The sequence below is a fragment of the Odocoileus virginianus genome, chromosome 5, assembly GCF_023699985.2.
Source record: "Odocoileus virginianus isolate 20LAN1187 ecotype Illinois chromosome 5, Ovbor_1.2, whole genome shotgun sequence".
NCBI classification, from domain to species: domain Eukaryota; kingdom Metazoa; phylum Chordata; class Mammalia; order Artiodactyla; family Cervidae; genus Odocoileus; species Odocoileus virginianus.
The window spans coordinates 47,496,616-47,516,641 of record NC_069678.1 but is presented as its reverse complement, the minus strand read 5'-3'; positions in this window follow the sequence as shown (position 1 = coordinate 47,516,641).

Here is a 20,026-nt window from a genome sequence, read left to right as displayed (position 1 = left end):
TGGGGTTCCTCAGCTGTGATGCAAAACCACTGCATGCAAAGCATCCACCTGGGCCACTTATACCATTCTGGAGGACTTGAGTAACAAAGGAACTGATGCAATCATGTTTGCTCATGGATAACATTTTATTACCTGGAATTTAGGACTCTAACGAATCTCATATAACAAATGATGGGGGAAGTGGTATAGATAAAAGTGCAATTAGCTATTTTTTTGTTGTGAGGTTGAACAGAACACATATAAATAAGGGATTGGAAATGATGGGTAACTATGAAAAACATTTAATTTTCTATTTAGTTTGGGTTATATAAGTATAACCCATAATGAAGAATATCTTACTTCTTCATTCAAAACTTTGTATAGATAGTAATTTTTCATCAGACTTCTTTGTTGTTGTTACTGTTGTTCAGTGGCTAAGTTGCGTCCAACTCTTTGCCATCCCATGAACTGCAGCAAGCCAGGGTCCTCTGTCCTTCACTGTCTCCCAGAGCTCACTTAGATTCATGTAAATTGAGTTGGTGATGCTATCTAACCATCTCGTTCTCTCCCATCCCCTTCTCTTTCTGTCTTCAATCTTTCCAGCATCAGGGTCTTTTCCAAACAGTTGGCTCTTTGCATCAGGTGGCCAAAGTATTAGAGTTTCAACTTCAGCATCAGTCCTTCCAATGAATATTCAGGGTTGATTTCCTTTAGAATTGACTGATTTGATCTCCTTTCTGTCCAAAGGACTCTCAAGAGTCTTTTCCAGCACCACAATTCAAAAGCGTCCATTCTTCATCGTTCAGCCTTCTTTATGGTCCAACTCTCAGATCCAGACACGAATATTGGAAAAGCCATAGCTTTGACTCTACAGACCTTTGTCAGCAAAGTGATGTTTCTGCTTTTGAATACACAGTCTAGGTTTGTCATAGCTTTCCTTTCAAGAAGCAAGTGTCTTTTAATTTCATGGCTGCAGTTATGGTCTGCGGTGATTTTGGAGCCCAAGAAAATAAAATCTGTCACTGCTTCCACTTTTCCCCCTTCTATTTGCCACAGACTTCTTATGGAAAGTTAGATTATTTTTCCATATATTTATTCTCCCATTAGATTTTTGGCTAGCTCTGTTAGATATCATCTTGTTTGGGTATGGAAATGCGTATAGCATGGCTTTGAAATTATGGCAGCCAGTACTGAGGAGAACTGCCTAATAAGAGATTTAATCATGGGAATGCTTATGTTCAATAAAAGTTATCAAAAGACATTATCATAATGAAGAACTTGAGTGCTCAAGTACAACACCTTATGAATTATGCGGAGCTGTTTTTGAACTACAATGCAACATTAAATTAGGTTCTTTCATTAAAAAAAGCATAATCAGTTACTATTCTCTGCTCGTTTCTAATTTCTACAATGCTGTCTTGATTTTGTAAACCTACAGAAATAATGTCTTTTCTATACTCTCTTTTCCTGTTTTTAACGTCACCTTATATCAGTTTCACTTTTTTTGCACTGCTTACTTATGAAACCAACTGGCAGTGATAATGATCCTTCACAGTGGAACCCAGCAAATGCTATTGCCATTTCTCATAGGCCAGACTAGTCTTGCAAACATGCTGCCACCACTTAGTGAAAATAAAAGGGGTAGAACAGAAAGAGGAGATCATGTGTATCTTAAAATAACAACAGCCATATGACAGTTTCAGGCCTGTGTTTGGAGAATTTGCATATATCCCATTAAGTCTGCCTGAGCTCCACTTTCAAATTTTGATGTTGCCAGTCAATTTGCAGAGGTCAATAATATCTTTTTCTAAATGCACATTTTCTTATAATTGTACTTCAATAACTGACAACTGGCCCTGACAAAAAGACAAGAAAGACAAGTGTTTGTTGCAGGAAAACATCAATATATGGCATTTTGTAGACAGGACTACTCTGGAAAGGCTCTGCTATTTTTGGGCCATTAACATCAAGTCAGGGTTTCAAATGATAAATTCAATTAGACTGGAGTTGACTAAGTGATCTAAAATAGTGTGCATTAGGAGCGATGTACAAGCATGGAGTTCATTAAATGGCAGTATCAATGTGATCACCTTTTAGTAACACAATCAATTTGTTGGTCTTTGAATGGTACTGGTGGTCAGACTAAATTAAACTTAATGTGCATTGACCAAGTGATTTATAGTATCTAGATTTACAGTATCTCAGCATAAAGAAGGATGACTTTCAAGTACTCCTGAAGCAGAGAAAGGAGTCTAAAATAGGCCAACTAAGGTGAGAACACTTGCCTTTTGTTTGCTTCCAAGCTTTACATTAGTTCTTTTTCTGAAGTCTGTAATAAAGGTTAGACTAATCGGAATCCTGTGCACTCTTCTGATACTACAGGCTTGAGTGCGGCATTGGCAAATTGGTATTCCATTTACGCTCCCATCAAAGCCTTTAAGGTTTATATTGCTGACTTCCTACTGACAGATGCTATGCAAGCAGTGCTATTATATGCTAGAAATAGTCATTGTACCTTAATAAGGAAACCATGAAGATTCAAAGATAGGACAAGCAAAACATTTTAAATGTATTACGATCACATCAGAATTCTTCCCTTTTCATTTCTTACCTTAATGTGTGACATATGAATAAAAGAATAATGGTAAAGATCTTATCTGAAAGGTGAGCCATATGTGTCATATCCAAATATATTTTTCAATAATACACACTTTTTTTCTCCAGAGAGCCATTGCCTATTTGCATAAAATTTGCCAATAACCATCACAGCCATGTCCTATATTTCATATTTGCCCTCCAAATGTCTGGCTCTTTGATGAATCAGGGGTTGAGAGTAATTTAGAGGACCAGTGGAAATCTGTGTGATATATTAATGCTTATGTGATCTTTAGTATAAATCAGCTTTCTATACTTCACCAGCAGTTGGTACAATTAATAATAAGAACAGAGTATATACCCAAAGTTCTCAATAATGAAAAACAAAACAATTGCCACCAAATAAAATAAAATACCTCTCTTAATGGAGAATACTTTTTAAAAGCTCCTGGATTTTACAAACATTCTCTAAAGCTTCCTTTAAGCTTCATGCCAGAAATGGTTGCTATTCTGTTAGACTGGGCTAGGGGGTGCTATAACCTTACAGCTGAGTGAAATCTGGACTTCGGAACTGAAAACAAGATGTTTTATCAAGCTCTTGTCAGAAGAGGTAAGGTGTGAGTGTGTGTGTGTGCGTGTGTGCATATATGTGTGTGTTTGGGTGCACAAGGACATAGGTGTCTATGCACTTTAGTAAGGTTTCCCCTAAAATCAGTTTTAGAACAAATATTCGCAACTCTTGATTTTTTTTAAATGGAACATGTTGATGCTTCAAGACATTCTAAATTTTACAAAAATGTAAATGCCATATCTTAGGCAGCTAGTGAGTTTATATTTTTTAATAAATACATTTTTCTCCAAATTTTAAGCTGGAGGGTCTAATTAATACTTGAAGTTCTGGTCAAGTAAGTATGTCAATTAAGACTTTTTTGTATGTGTATATGTACATATGCACATACATGCGCACACACAAAATATATACATATGCATGCATTATATATTATATATATATAATTAAACCAATTTTGCTTTAGGTCAACCTAAGAGTATTGTACTTTTTGAGTACAGAAGCCAATTCCATTATTTAATTTTTAATTTTATAATTTTCTCACATTAGGAAAATAAAATATTTAGATAAAAATCATGGTTTGATAAATTATAAAACATTGTAATTAATATTTTTCACTATCACTGTTGCTTTTACTTCTCCAGAAGTATTGATAACATCTAGAAATTTTGATGTTTTCATTGGAACATGTATTTAAATGGTGATTTCCCTAGCTGAGTAACTAAAGAAAAAATTTCAAGAAAAAAAAAGCCTATATAAAAGAATCTCTTTGTATATAATGTACTATTCTAAGACTGAGATTTAGAGTTTATTGAGAAGCTTAGTCACGATGATCTCTTTATGGTTATATCTGAAGTTTCTTTGTAGGCTATTTTTAAAGGAATTTTGAAAAATGCAATCATCTACTCTTGAAATCTTCTCCATTTTCCAACTTTTAAAGGCAATCTTCTGAATTAAAACATTGCTTAGGAATAAAGGATTATTGAATTTAGTTATAGTAGTTTCAGAAAATTATGCTGAATCCCAGCACTGTGACAGACCCCATGAACAGAGAATGAGTGAAAGTCAGGTATTCTCAGTCTAATCTTTCCCTCAAACTGATGATGATATGTTGATCCCAAATTGTTTTAATTTCATAAACCTAGAGAAAAGCATCCCCCTAGTTACTTTATTTGGTTTATAAATAAATTAGACAGTCCTGTATCAACTGCACGCATAGAAACGATGTGGTCTGTCTGTTGTCTGAAAAGTATATTAGTACTTCTGAGAGGAATGCTGTCTTGTGCATAATCAATTGTTTTCACATGTGGGAAAGCTTCCCCAAGGCCTAAAGATTGGTGGTGGTAGAGGAAAGTTGTTTAATCACTTAGTTCAGCATATAATTAGAACCTATAATATGCAGGTCACTGGATGCCAGCTATGGAGATAGCTCCTGTGTTACAGTGCAGCCCACATTTTAGCTAGGAAAATGAATAATTAAAAGAAAATTTGCAAAATATTTTAGTGAGTAAAACAGGCTCCCTAGATGGTGTTCAGTTACTTCAAAAGATTATTATGCATCCTATATTCTTCATATGAAGGCCAAATCATAAGTGAAAGAGATAAGAAATGTAGCTAATCAGTGCATCTGGAACCACCTGTAGTTAATACTAAATTCCTGATTTAGTTCAGAAGCATAATCAGGTATAGGATCCTCAGAACTCTCAGTGTTAAACAGAGTTTTGACTGACTGACTAGAGGTGAGGACTTTTATCTAAACATTTTTGCACCTCTCATGATTCTCAAAATTGGTGGCATATAAAAAGATATCAATAAATATTTTCAACTGATTACTTGTAACTGAAATAACAGTATGAAAGGGTATTTTCCTGTGAAAAGATTAAAATAAACCTTTGAAAGAAAATCTCAAATATATAAAATCCTTTGGCATTCCAGTCCTCTTAAAACTTGCTTTTCCTCATCAAAAATGCCCTTTCTGAAATGTATAGCTATTTGTGTGTGGTGTTTGTGAATGAGTGTGTGTATTTACTGAACCATGTGCATGAAAGTGATTTAAGAGGTCAGCAAGGGTGCCCTATCTCCCGTTTACTTTTTATAGCTAGTCAGTCCTTGCCAGTCAGAATTTGATGGATGATTTCAGGAATTGAACTCTGACCCTCACTGGGAGAACATACTCCTTGTCAAAAGCATCTCAAAGGATTCCCATTATCCTTTAATTTAAAAGACTCTTGGAATTACTTATCATTTTTGCCTTGTAATGAAGAAAACTTCCTTTTCAGTTTATAATAAGATAATAGCAAAATGATATGCATAGCTGTAATAGCATAAATTTACTGGTTTAGGTAATATTAATAGTATAACCGGACAACACTAATTGCCATACAATTATTATAAAAATAACTGACCACATTTACCAAATGGGTATAATTTATTTGTAGCACTGAACAACTCTTGGAGAGACAAAGCAAATTGTGATAGAAGAAATAAACTGTTCTTGTGATATTTTGTACTGAATTTATTTTAAAGAACATACACAAATGCTATATGTAATACATAAACCTCTTGGAAAACAGCTAACATACACGAGCAAAAACTCAGCCAGCATTAGCATGTAATTACCTGAGTCCTTAAAAATAACTGAATGTTTCATTATTTTAGCCTCATGCCAGTGCTGTTATTTGCTGCATTTTATTATGTTATAATAAAATAAGCCTGGCAAATGAAATCCAAACCCCCAAGTATATCTTAGAGCCCCCAAAGATTCATCTAAGATTGTTGCCAGTACATCAGACAAGCTTAATTCAACTAGACATGTTTAATCAATGTGAAAATCATTAAACTTTAGAGAAAACTATGTTAAAAACTACTGTAAAACAATGCATATGTTGCATCTACCTCAGTACATACTATTTTTTTTCTAAGATATTTGGATCACTTAACATGAAATTTGACATCTTTATATAAGCCCATTATGTGGTATGATGAATTTTAAGAGCAAAGTCAGAACTGTTTCTTATTTCACAGACTGTATCAGATATTAGAATGCTTTTAGTTCTGTGTCTGGGTGACCTGATTATGACAGATTTATTTTCCTTAAAAATTGCTTTTAAAGATAAATATAAGCCATTTGGGAAGAGATTTATTCTTTTCAAAATAGAAAAAAAAAGAAAATACTCTAGCTATGAGGAAAAGCTCCCAGCTGAAATAAAAACTGTATTTAAATATTTGGCATTCAGCGAAAGGCAGGACTAACTTAAGTCTCTATATAATCAGAAAACATGAAAATTTATCAAAAATTATTTATGAAGGATGGAAAGGTTGAGAGAGGAGACATATGCAACTCTCACAAATAAAACCTCAGGAGCAGGATTCAAGAAGGGATTGAAGCAATATGGTGCTTGTTTCTTGTTTAGTTGTTAAGTTGTGTTTGATTCTTTTGTGACCCCATGAACTGTAGTCTGTCGGGCTCCTCTGTCCATGGGATTTCCCAGGCAAGAATACTGGAGTGGGTTGCCTTTTCCTCCTCCAGAGGATCTTCCTGATCCAGGGATTGAGTCCATGTCTCCTGCATCTCCTGCTTTGGCAGACAGATTCTTTACCACTGAGCCATCAAGGAAATCTGCTTGCTTCTACATATATTGTATTAAGGGCATATCTTAATTTAAACATATTTTAAGTGGGTTAATTCAATATTTCATTTCCAAATAGTAGTCAAAATGAGAAATACTATTTTATTGTCTTGATGTCTGTCGGTACTTCACAAATTTATCAAAGTCTTTCTTGTGAACTAAGAATGCAGCCTGCTGTGCGGGTAAACAAAGGGTGTGCAGAAGCCATCAAGCCAACAAACTCAAGCCACCCCAACAGTAAGCTCTCAGGGAGCTCAGGGCGAGGTTAGGATGCCCACCCTCATGCAGTCAACTGCTGCAGACATCGCCAAAGGTACACTTTGAGGTGCCAGCAAATAGGGAAAGCTCCGCAGTGGCCACAGGACTGGAAAAGGTCAGTTTTCATTCCAATCCCAAAGAAAGGCAATGCTAAAGAATGCTCAAACTGCCGCACAATTGCACTCATCTCACACGCTAGTAAAGTAACGCTTAAAATTCTCCAAGCTAGGCTTCAGTAATATGTGAACTGTGAACTTCCAGATGTTCAAGCTGGTTTTAGAAAAGGCAGAGGAACCAGAGATCAAATTGCCAACATCCACTGGATCACCAAAAAAGCAAGAGACTTCCAGAAAAACATCTATTTCTGCTTTATTGACTATGCCAAAGCCTTTGACTGTGTGGATCACAATAAACTGTGGAAAATTCTGAAAGAGACAGCAATACCAGACCACCTGACCCGCCTCTTGAGAAACCTGTATGCAGGTCAGGAAGCAACAGTTAGAACTGGACATGGAAGAACAGACTGGTTCCAAATAGGAAAAGGGGTACATCAAGGCTGTATATTGTCACCCTGCTTATTTAACTTATATGCAGAGTACATCATGAGAAATCCTAGGCTGGAAGAACCAGAAGCTGGAATCAACGTTGCCAGGAGAAATATCAGTAACCTCAGATATGCAGATGACACCACCCTTATGGCAGAAAGTGAAGAAGAACTAAAGAGCTTCTTGATGAAAGTGATAAGAAGAGAGTGAAAAAGTTGGCTTAAAGCTCCACATTCAGAAAACTAAGATCATGGCGTCTGGTCCCATCACTTCATGGCAGATAGATGGGGAAACAGTGGAAACAGTGTCAGACTATTTTTTTTGGGCTCCAAAATCACTGCAGATGGTGATTGCAGCCATGAAATTAAAAGATGCTTACTCCTTGGAAGGAAAGTTATGACCAACCTAGACAGCGTATTAAAAAACAGAGACATTACTTTGCCAAAAAAGGTCCATCTAGTCAAGGCTATGGTTTTTCCAGTAGTCATGTATGGATGTGAGAGTTGGACTATAAAGAAAGCTGAGCACAGAAGAATTGATGCTTTTGAGCTGTGGTGTTGGAGAAGACTCTTGAGAGTCCCTTGGACTGCAAGGAGATCCAACAAGTCCATCCTAAAGGAGATCCGTCCTGGGTATTCATTGGAAGGACTGATGTTGAAGACGAAACTCCAATACTTTGGCCACCTGATGCACAGAGCTGACTCATTTGAAAAGGCCCTGATGCTGGGAGGGATTGGGGGCAGGAGGAGAAGGGGACAACAGAAGATGAAATGGTTGGATGGCATCACTGACTCGATGAACATGAGTTTGAGTAAACTCCAGGAGTTGGTGATGGACAGGGAGGCCTGGTGTGCTGTGATTCATGGGGTTGCCAAGAGTCAGACACGACTGAATGACTGAACTGAACACCTTGAGGAGACTCAGGATGAGAAAACACAGGATACTGGCCCCAGAAGCTGAGGTGCATGTCAAAGGAGTGATTTCATGAGTCCAGACTTTGCAACTTCCCCTAAGTGGAAAAGCATTAATTTTATTAATTTGAGACATCTGGTTTTCTTTACATATGTTCTGACTTCCTGGCCTTTGTTGTGAAAGCTCCCGTGTATGCCGGCTCCCTCCCATTTTGCCTCTTGGAATAGTTTCTCAGCATTATCTTGGATATTGTGTCATGGACTTGAAATTCTCAGATTGTCTGCTGAAAAAAGGTAACTCAACTTTTACATTATGTATTTTTTCAATCGACACTCTTTTTACCCAGCATTCTCTCTTTCACTCTTTCCGTTTGCCATGTAGTCATAATTTCCACTAATTTTTGAAGTGTTATTGAATTTCAATAGTATTGTATCAGTAATATTTTACCCAGCATTACTTGGAATACATCAGAAAATCTGAGAATGGTGTTCCTTTGGGGCGTCCATGCAAAATATTCATAGTCATAAGGGGCATCTCTGCTGACTTCTAAAGATGACAATGCTTAACTCCTAGCTGTTGCTAGATAGACTGAGTTAATGAATGTGATTGCTCAAGAGGAATCTAGTTTTTCCTACCCTGAATCCCTCCTGTACATTATACCAACATCTTCTTATCTCTTTATATATGGTAAATTTTGTATTATTAATATAATTTCTAGCTTCGTGAATATTTATTGACTAGCTTCTATGTGAGAGGTCTTATCCTAAGTGCTAGCATGGTTGATGGGTAACCCTTGCCTTTGCTCTTGCTCAATAGTTTATTTTTAGGATCAATTCTACTTGGAAAATGATAAGACAGTAAAGCTGGAGGCAGGGTAAACTATGGATGAGGCATGGGAAAAAAAAGATATGCTGTCATTTCCTGTCATCTTTTCTCCCTACCCTTACCCTCAATATAGGAAATAAATTCAAGGTATGAGATATTCTCTGAAACAATCATGTTATAGTCTTGCCCTTTTTATTAAAAAAGAATAAACTGTGATTAAATTTATTTGAATTTACTTATTTTAAAAATTTTATTTTATACTGGAGCATATTTGATTTATAATGTCATCTTAGCTTCCACTGTACAGTGTTTCAGTTATATATGTACATATATTCATCCTTTTTCAGATTCTTTTCCCATATAGTTTTTATTTGCTTTTAGTTAGGGGTTCAAAGATCAGTATAGCCTTTTCCCAGAAATAGGCTACATTTAAAATTAATAAAGTATAATATTAACATATTATCTTGCTCAAGTCTTCTCCGTTTGAAGATTGTTCAGACATCACAGGGGTTTTTGCTTGTTTGTTTATTTTTTTCATAAAATAGAATTTTCCTTCAGTGCTCTGAATGAAGCAAGAAAGTTATAACTGAATATCAAAATGAAATCTGTTTCAAGTGAAAAAAGAAAGCTGTTTGTGTGTCACCAACACTCATAATTTCTAGCCAAGGATGGTCAAAAACCTACCCCTTTAAAGAGTTCACAGAATAAGCACTCAGACTGGCTGCAAGTAGGGCAGGCTTCATAGGTATACAAGCTATGCAGTCTACAGGACTCTGAATTTGGCTTAATGGTCTCCTATAAACATTTTGAAATTCTTAATAATTAATGAACGAGGATGCTTGAATTTTCATTTTGCAAGGGGCCCTGCAATATATGTAGCAATTGTTCATGGATTGAAACTTATTTGCATCAGTGAAAGTTCTTAAATGTTTGAAAACCAAGAATCTTCCACCATCAGTAAAAGGACTACTTAGAAACATTGTCTTCAGTAACTGAATATTAATGATATTATTTTAGTAAGAGAACAAAAACACAAGAAAGCCTTCTGGCCATTCTCTGTTTCTTGGCTTCCTGAATTATATTCTCATTCAGATTGACATAATCAAAATGAAGTCTGCCTTTTCATTTTGGCTGATCTTAAAACAACCTGTCCCTTGCTGTTCAACTTTTATGTTTGGATGTTTTCTTCTGCTTTCTCTGAAAATAGGTGAATTTCAAAAGAGAGATCTACATCACTCTTGTACCCGCATCCAGGAATATATAGATTTTAGGAGCATGGACTCTCTGGAAGCAGACTGCTTTGGTTGAAAGCTCCTTTGGGGTACTTAAAAACATTTTCAACACTGTGACCTTGGGCAAGTTTCTTATGTAAGCTCTCCCTGAATTTTCTCATTAATAACATAGGAAAAATAGTAGTATACAGCATGTATCTCATTTCTTGGTCATAAGGATTGAATAAGACAATGCATACCAAATGTTTAACACATTTTGGACACATATTGAATTATCAATACATTTAACTATTTTTCCTACCATTAAGGTCAACTTCTATGTGTCATTTACACTTTAGCTTACCTTAAATAACTGTATACCAAAAAATCTTGAAGTGTCACACTGATAATCATTTTATTAATCATTATTTGTATTTTTCTTTTTACTATAGTATCATATGTGTTATACTCTATTTCCTTTTTATTCATTTGAAATCCTTACAAAAATAGATTTCATAATAATTATTTTATATGAACAAATCTTTTCCTAGTATTTTCCCTTCTTAGAAAGTTCTACATTTTTCTTTCTCTTTTTCAAATAAAACATGTAAAATGAAACTAAAATATGAAAAAGTATGCTTAATATTTTTGATATTCATAGCTTTAAACTAAATATAGAACTAACTTCCATATATTAAATCAATCTACTGGTTATTTCTATGACTCATAAAAATACCATTTCATGAATTTTACTTTAAATCACAAAGATCTGATAATATTTTCCCTGCAAAATGAGATTTACATCCACTTTTCTGAGCAAATGAATATGGAAAATAGAGCAAGAGAGTATGGTTGGCAGAGATTCATGGAAAGAAACTGCCTTTTTTCTCAGGGCCCCAAAAGGGGAAATGTTAACAAGGAGCTGTAAGGTAGCGAGAAATCCTAATGAAGTTCATTTCCCACCAGTCAAAGAGATGAACATTTTAGGAGGCAGGGCAATCGATCAGTAGGCTTATTAAATATTAACAAAACTTTCTCCCTTTCTTCATTAGAGTTTTTGCAAAGTAACTAAGAATGTGACTGTGCCAAAGACTCAAACTCTTTCAAGGACCAAGACAGGAATCAGCAGCCACGATTATAATTTATTATAATACGTGATACTTCATCTCACATATACCAGCAGTGTTTCTGGTATAGTATTCTACAGAGTAACCATTTAACCAACTAGTCTCCTGCACTTGTGGCATGCACATGTGTGTGTGTGCGCGCGCACACACACACACACACACATACACACACGTCATCAAAGCAGTAGTCATTATTGAGAATAAACATTTGTCACAGCAGAAGCTATGTTGACCGTAAGTCTCAAGGCATCTTTGTGATAGTTGTTTCCACGTTTCTTGGACCCTTTCAACACCTCCTTCTGAGTGAGGTTGCAAAATTTACCTTGCTTACCTACAAGACATTTTAAGCAAATACAACACTCAGTCTGAACCAGTTCTTCAATGTATTGAAAATTATTTTTTGCTTGATTTTCTAAGGTTTTGGGAAGCCTCATCTGTTGTGAATATTTTATAGTTGGAGTAAACTTTTAACCAAACAAATTTCTTAAAGCAACTGATTTCTATGGGAGGCTAGAATGCCTTTTTAAAAAGTTAGGTAAAATATTCTACCCTCCCGTCTGTAGGTCTTTTAGTTGAATGATAAATCAGTACTAAAGAATAATTCTGCATCATTGTGTCATCAGATCATTGTGAGAATTATAAGTGAAGACTGAGTTTTAATAAATATTATTATAAAAATATTAAGTGGATTATAGTATAAAAATATTAATGAGCAGTAAATATATAATTATTAAGCAAAAATATTTGCTGATGATAATTGAGCTTTCAAAATGTTGCTTTGGGTATTTTGTTCATGTTGAAACATATTTCATAACTTCCCAGTTCTCAAAGATCTAGCCCAAACTTCTGCAGGGGGAGGTCCACAATCTGGCCCCTTTAATTCTCCCTTATATTGATCCTTCATGTCAATCAAACCAGCATACTTAATGGGTTGAATGTATTCTTTCACCTTTAATATTTGGCTTATCATACTTTTCTTCCTTGAACTTCAAGGTTCTATTTTATGACAGCTTCACCCATCTTCTTGCAGCGTTACTGAGAGCTTACTATCTACAAGGCACTAAGCTTGACGATTTTTATATGGATCCACTAAATGAATCTATGAAATAACACTTTAAAGATTAAGAAGATAATATTGAACATGCTAAGTTCATGTACTAAGGTGCTGAGCTATGGAGTGACAGAGACTGGGTTTAAAACCCGAGTTCAGAATTTTTTAAAATTTCACAGTCTCCGTCAAGCCAGCTGAAATTCCATCTGCTCTATAGACCCTTCCCTACTAAATCTCAAGTAATTTCCAAACTCCTAAACAAAATTGTCTGTATAATTAACTGGCAACTGTAATCAGAAACATTTTTTTGTTCTATGACTTGCCTTCTTCTCTACATGCATGCTTCTCTAATTCAAGGGTCCTGCTTATTTTTAAGTCCATAGGAGTTTGCAAAGCTTATTTTTTTTTGGCTTATCTACATAAGGCTAAAATAGTATATGGTAATGTTTCATCTTATAAAAATTCTGAGAGTTATCCAAGCCCGCTTCATATAAAACCCACAATGAACAAAGAATTTTGCTCCTCTGTGGACATATGGGGAGAAGGAAATGGCAACCCACTCCAGTGTTCTTGCCTGGAGAATCCCAGGGATGGGGAAGCCTGGTGGGCTACCATCTATGGGGTTGCACAGAGTTGGGCATGACTGAAATGACTTAGCATCAGCAGCAGCAGTGGACATACAGATATTCATATATATATATGTCTCTACCTAAGGGACAAAAGACAGGCTTTCTTGAATCTCTGAGTATCTGTGTTCATTAAATTCAGCTGGCAGCATCCGTTTTGTTATGTTGAATCACCAGGATGTACAGCAGAACCATTGAATAACTTGTCTAGGATGTGAAAGTGGTCTGGGAAGTAGATAGTACTTGGGAGAATGATAATGGATCTTTAAAATCCTTTTGGTCTGGTCTGGGCAGTAGTATATACACCAGGCAGACTGCTAGCCTAGCACGAGCCAAGAACTAATTGCTACTCATCTGTTAAAATTATTTTTTCTCAGTTGAAAACTAGGCCTCAGCCCAGCACTCAGGGTAACAGACAAGGTTAGAGAAATCCTGCTGAGTCTATTAGAGCAAGTAGTATATTCAGACTCCAGCACTGGATTTTAGTTCAGTATCTTTGATCTTGTCCATGTTAACTTCAGACAGAGAGAAGTATGAAAAATGAACAAATGATGCGCAAAATTAAGCCAATCTCAAGAATATAACATCATCAGGGGATTTTACCTTCATAAAATTTCCTCTTTATCCCTCTTAAAAACAAGCATGCTTAAAATTACATGTTATAATTTTTCTTGTCTGGTTTTGGAAAGGACCCTTAATAGAAATAAAATATCCAATAACAACTTTCTCAAAGATGATTTTGAAAGTTGGAAAACTTCAAGGTTTTTCAAATAAATGAATGATTGAATATAACTAGCTTAGATATTAGTAGTTGAAATTCTATATTTAATCCCTTGGAGGTTTTGATAACTTTTGAAGGTATTTTAAATTGAATTTAATTCAGTTTAAAAATTGGTACCTTCTTGTTTGGAGCTATAGTAATGAGATTGAATAAATGGGCTATTTTTGTCAGAGAACCCCCATCAACTCTAGGAATATTCAGGTGATCTAAGTGAAAATGATTTAGCTATTAAAAGGAATGGTTTCAAAAACGAGCTACAGAGGAGGACAAATGTTACAAGAGAGCTAGTATTAATAGTCAAATAGCAGTACTTGAGGAGTAATAATTTAAGGACATTAACATTGACATTTGTATAAATTAATGCCTGGCATTACCTCTCAGGTCTACAACTATATCCCAGTTAAGGTAAATGTCAAATAAACTATTTCAACTTATTTTAGAGATGCATTTAAAATACTTAAGTCTGAATTCCATCTGCAACTGGTACTAAACACATGTAATGCTGTCTGAAATCCATATGGTGAAAACAAGTGTGTGTGTTAGTCATACCCCACTCTTTGCAACCTCATGGACTGTAGCCCACCAGGCTCCCCTGTCCATGAGATTTTCCAGGCAAGGATACTGGAGTGGGTTGCCATTTCCTTCTCCAGTGGATCTTCCCAACCCAGGGATCCAAGCCGGGTGTCCTGCACTGCAAGCAGATTCTTTACCAACTGAGCTACAAGACAAGCCCTTGTGGTTACCTTCTTGAAAGCAAAGCATGGGTTACAAAGAAGCAACTGGGAAAACGGTAGGTTTTGAGAAATGATGACGTCGTAACTGTGGCAGTCATGATGTCAGGGGAAAGTGAATAAGATGTGAGGAAAAAAACCTGGGGGAGAATTCTAGACCCAACCACTGCTTATTGGAGGCCTTTGGAAAACAAATCTTTCCCTTTTTGACTTTTTTGAATGTATTTATTAAATTGGGATAACAATGATAACATTTAACAAACAAATTAAAAAATTTTTTTTTTTTAATGTGAGGCACTAATAATCAGATATCTCGATAGTTCTTTGTAGTGGTTAAAAGGCTATGAATGTATTATTTACACGTTCCACATTTTTTATCCCAAAGACTGACTCAGACATAGGTTAATAAGTATCTTTTTCTCTTGTATGTGGTCTGCTTCTTTTTATTAGATGACAAAAGGAAAATAATTCTGCAGTCTGGGAGTGTTTAAAGAGGCTTCTCTTCCAAAAGTGCCAATAGTTTGTTAATTTATTATGTTTTATATCAAACATTATTATGTTTTATATCCTGTTCTTCCATCTGTGAAAGTTAGGGCTCACAATTACAACAACTGTAGTTGAGGTAACATAATATTAATGGCATACCAACCTTAAAGTTACTGGTGGCAGATTAATTTCTGAAATCCAGTTTTATAGTAATGGGTTAAGTGGTTAAAAAAAAAAAAATCAATATCTGAGGTGTAAGGTGCCTTGGAAGAGAAGCACAATTTTTTAAAAAAAGGAATGAATGAAAGCTCTACAAAATTATGAAGCCATTTTAAGTAGAGTTCACCCTGTGGTCAAACATTGCTACAAATTCTTTGACAGATCAAAGAGAACTGCCTAGTTTCCTCAGTATAAAGAAGTTTAAAGAGTTGAGGAAACAAAATGGAAACTCTTCCCAGTCAGAAAGTTTAAAGAAGTCACTTTTGAGTCAAGATGAGCAAAGGACAAGTAGAAACTGAAGAGTAAACAGGCCATGCTTAAGGGGGAAACTTTTACCCCTGAGCGATGCGGGTGTCAAGAGTATGTTTAAGATTACCTTAGAGATCAAGGGTAGAAATTCTGTCTGGGCTAGTGGAGTCAGGAGAAAATCTCAGCGTGTGAGGGAGAGATCAAAGTTAAAACCTCAAAGCTTCCAGAAAACCACAGACAAACTGGCAGTGGTGTGTTCCCAAGGCACCCTGATAGCACATTCCCAGAGGCAACGCAGAAAGTTAAAGTCATTATGTGGATATTCATTAAGAAATGAACACTCCTGAATGCTTATTCTGTTTTCCCAAATAAGGAGAAAAGAAAGCTGTGAAATAAAAGGGCATTGTCTACATAGATAGCTTCAGCATATAATACACATAGTGGTGTTTTCTACATTTTGATCCATTTTGTATACAAAATAGCTTGGTGATAAAATTTGAGAAAACTGGGTTTTAAAGTTAAGACACAAAAAATTATTTTGAATACGCATCTACTAAATATGTAGTAATTAATCTACATATGAATAAAGAGATCATGTGTTCAAATATTTAATACTAACTGAAAAGGCTAATAGACTTTTGCCAACCAAACGCACTGGTCATAGCAAACACCCTCTTCCAACAACACAAAAAAAGTCTCTACACATGGACATCATCAAATGGTCTATACCAAAATCAGATTGATTATATTCTTTGCAGCCAACAATGCAGAAGCTCTATCGAGTCAGCAAAAACAAGAATAGGAGCTGACTGTGGCTCAGATCATGAATGCCTTATTGCCAAATTCAGACTTAAATTGAAGAAAGTAGGGAAAGCCACTAGACCATTCAGGTATGACCTAAATCAAATCCCTTATGATTATACAGTGGAAGTGAGAAATAGATTCAAGGGATTAGATCTGATAGACAGAGTGCCTGAAGAACTATGGATGGAGGTTCCTGATAATATACAGGAGGCAGGGATCAAAACCATCCACAAGAAAAAATGTGAGAAAGCAAAATGGCTGTCTGAGCAGGCCTTAAAAATAGCTGTGAAAGGCATAGAAGTGAAAGGCAAAGGATAAAAGGAAAGATATTCCCATTTGAATGCAAATTTCCAAAGAATAGCCAGGAGAGATAAGAAAGCTTTCCTCCAAGATCATTGCAAAGAAATAGAGGAAAACAAGAGAATGGGAAAGACTAGAGATCTCTTCAAGAAAATTAGAGATATCAAGGGAACATTTCATGCAAACATGGGCACAATGAAGGACAGAAATGCTATAGACCTAAAAGAAGCAGAAGATAATAAGAGGTAGCAAAATTACACAGAAGAACTATACAAAAAAGATCTTCATGACCCAGATAATCAAGATGGTTTGATCACTCACCTTGAGCCAGACATCCTGGAATGTGAAGTCAAATGGGCCTTAGGAAGCATCACTACAAACAAAGCTAGAGGAGGTAATGGTATTCCAGTTGAGCTATTTCAAATCCTAAAAGATGATGCTGTGAAAGTGCTGCACTCAATAATCCAGCAAATTTGGAAAACTCAGCAGTGGCCACAGGACTGGAAAAGGTCACTTTTCATTCCAGTCCCAAAGAAAGGCAATGCCAAAGAACGTTCAAACTACTGCACAATTGCACACAAATCACACTCTATCAAAGTAATGCTCAAAATTCTCCAAGGCAGGCTTCAACAGTACATGAACTGTGAACTTCCAGATGTTCAAGGTGAATTTAGAAAAGGCAGAAACCAGAGATCAAATTGCCAACATCTGTTGGATCATCAAAAAAGTGAGAGAGCTACAGAAAAATATCTACTTCTGCTTTATTGACTATATCAAAGTCTTTGACTGTGTGAATCACAACAAACTGTGGAAAATTCTCCAAGAGACTGGAATACCAGAACACCTTCTCTGCCTCCTGAGAAATCTATATGCAGGTCAGAAAGCAACAGTTAGAACAGGACATGGAACAACAGACTGGTTCCAAATTGGGAAAGGAGTATGTCAAGGCTGTATATTGCCACCCTGCTTAATTAACTTATATGCAGAGTACACCATGAGAAACTCTGGGCTGGATGAAGCACAAGCTGGAATCAAGATTGCCGGGAGAAATATCAATAACCTCAGATATGCAGATAACACCACCCTATGGCAGAAAGCAAAGAAGAACTAAAGAGCCTCTTGATGAAAGTGAAGGAGGCGATTGAAAAAGTTGGCTTAGGCTCAACATTCAGAAAACTTAGATCATGGCATCTGGTCCCATCACTTCATGGCAAATAGGTGGGGAAACAGTGGGAACAGTGACAGACTTTATTTTTCTGGACTCCAAAATCACTGCAGATGGTGACTGCAGCCATGAAATTAAAAGATGCTCCTCTGGAAGAAAAACTATGACCAGCCTAGACAGCTAAATTATTAAAAAGCATAAACAATTCTTGGCCAGCAAAGGTCCGTCTAGTCAAGGCTATGTTTTTTCCAGTAGTCCTGTATGGATGTGAGAGTTGGACTATAAAGAAAGCTGAGCGCCAAAGAATTGATGCTTTTGAATTGTTGTGTTGGAGAAGACCCTTAAGAGTCCCTTGGACTGCAAGGAGATCCAACCAGTTTATTCTAAAGGAATTGGTCCTAAATATTTATTGGAAGGATTGATGTTGAAGCTGAAACTCCAATACTTTGGCCACCTGATGGGAAGAACTGACTCATTTGAAAAGACCCTGATACTGGGAAAGATAGAAGGTGGGAGGAGAAGGGGATGACAGAGGATGAGATGGTTGGATGGTATCCCTAATTCAATGGACATGAGTTTGAGTAGGCTCCGGGAGTCGATGATGGACAGAGAGGCCTGGCATGCTGTGGTCCATGGGGTTGCAAAGACTGGGCACTACTGAGCAACTGAACTGAACTACAGAGAAATATGAGTTTCCTTTGGTACTGTGGGATCCATCCTCTGACTTCTTTTTCTTTTTCTCCCACACATGAGAACGTTTCTAAGTTGTTCTGAGGGGAATTTTTTTTTTTCCTTATATTTTTAAATCTCACCTCTACCACAATGGAAATGATTTTGTACAGGAAAAAATAAAAGTGCTAATGTTTGAGTCCTTAATCTAAATGGGATTTCATATATGTGGCTAATATTGTGCCTAACTTGTTTTCCCTATTTTGTTTACATTCAGGACTGCTAAATATTCCAATATAATATAAAATTAATAATTATTGACTAGTAATTATATCTTTCAAGAAACTGAAAGAATGGTGCATAAAATTGAGATAGATTGTATTGATTTGTTACCTCATCAATATGAGAACTTTGACTTATATAAAGACATTGCTGCTAAGTCACTTCAGTCGTGTCCAACTCTGTGCGACTCCATAGACAGGAGCCCACCAGGTTCCCCCATCCCTGGGATTCTCCAGGCAAGAACACTGGAGTGGGTTGCCATTTCCTTCTTCAATGCATGAAAGTGAAAAGTGAAAGTGAAGTTGCTCAGTCGTGTCCGACTCGTAGTGACCCCATGGACTGCAGCCAACCAGGCTCCTCTGTCCATGATATTTTCCAGGCAAGAGTACTGGAGTGGGGTGCCATTGCCTTATCCCATAAAGATATTAAAAATGCTTATTAAAAGTTGACACAGTGCTTAGTAGTCTAGGGATAACATACTTCTGATTCTTGAGATCATGTTTAATATGACTTGTAACATATATAGAATCCTTAGGGCTGATTTTAAATAAAATGACATATTTCTAATATATTGCATTTTTTATCTGTGTCTAACATTATTTTCAGAAGATTCCGCCCCCTCTCCAACCCCCCAACACACAATCTCTTTGGAGGCTTTAACTGACTTTATAACATTAATACTTGTCTGGTTGACCACTCTCTCCTACAGGAAGCATCTCTCCTTTTTGGCCCCTTATCTACAATTAGCTCATAACTGGCTTGCCTTTTCCTCTGTTTATCTTTAAATATTGATATTCTTTTGATTTTACCCCTCCAAATGTTTTGTCTTATGAATTTTTCCCCAGAGATTTTAGCATTTTGCCATAGCTTCAGTTAGGATTTCTAAATCTGCTGGTTTCTAAAGCTTCATACTCAACTCTGGCCTTCTTTTAAATTCAAAAATTATGTTTCAACTTTATCTGGTGATCAGATTCAATAAGCAAAAACTTAAATAAATACACAGGACCAAATTGG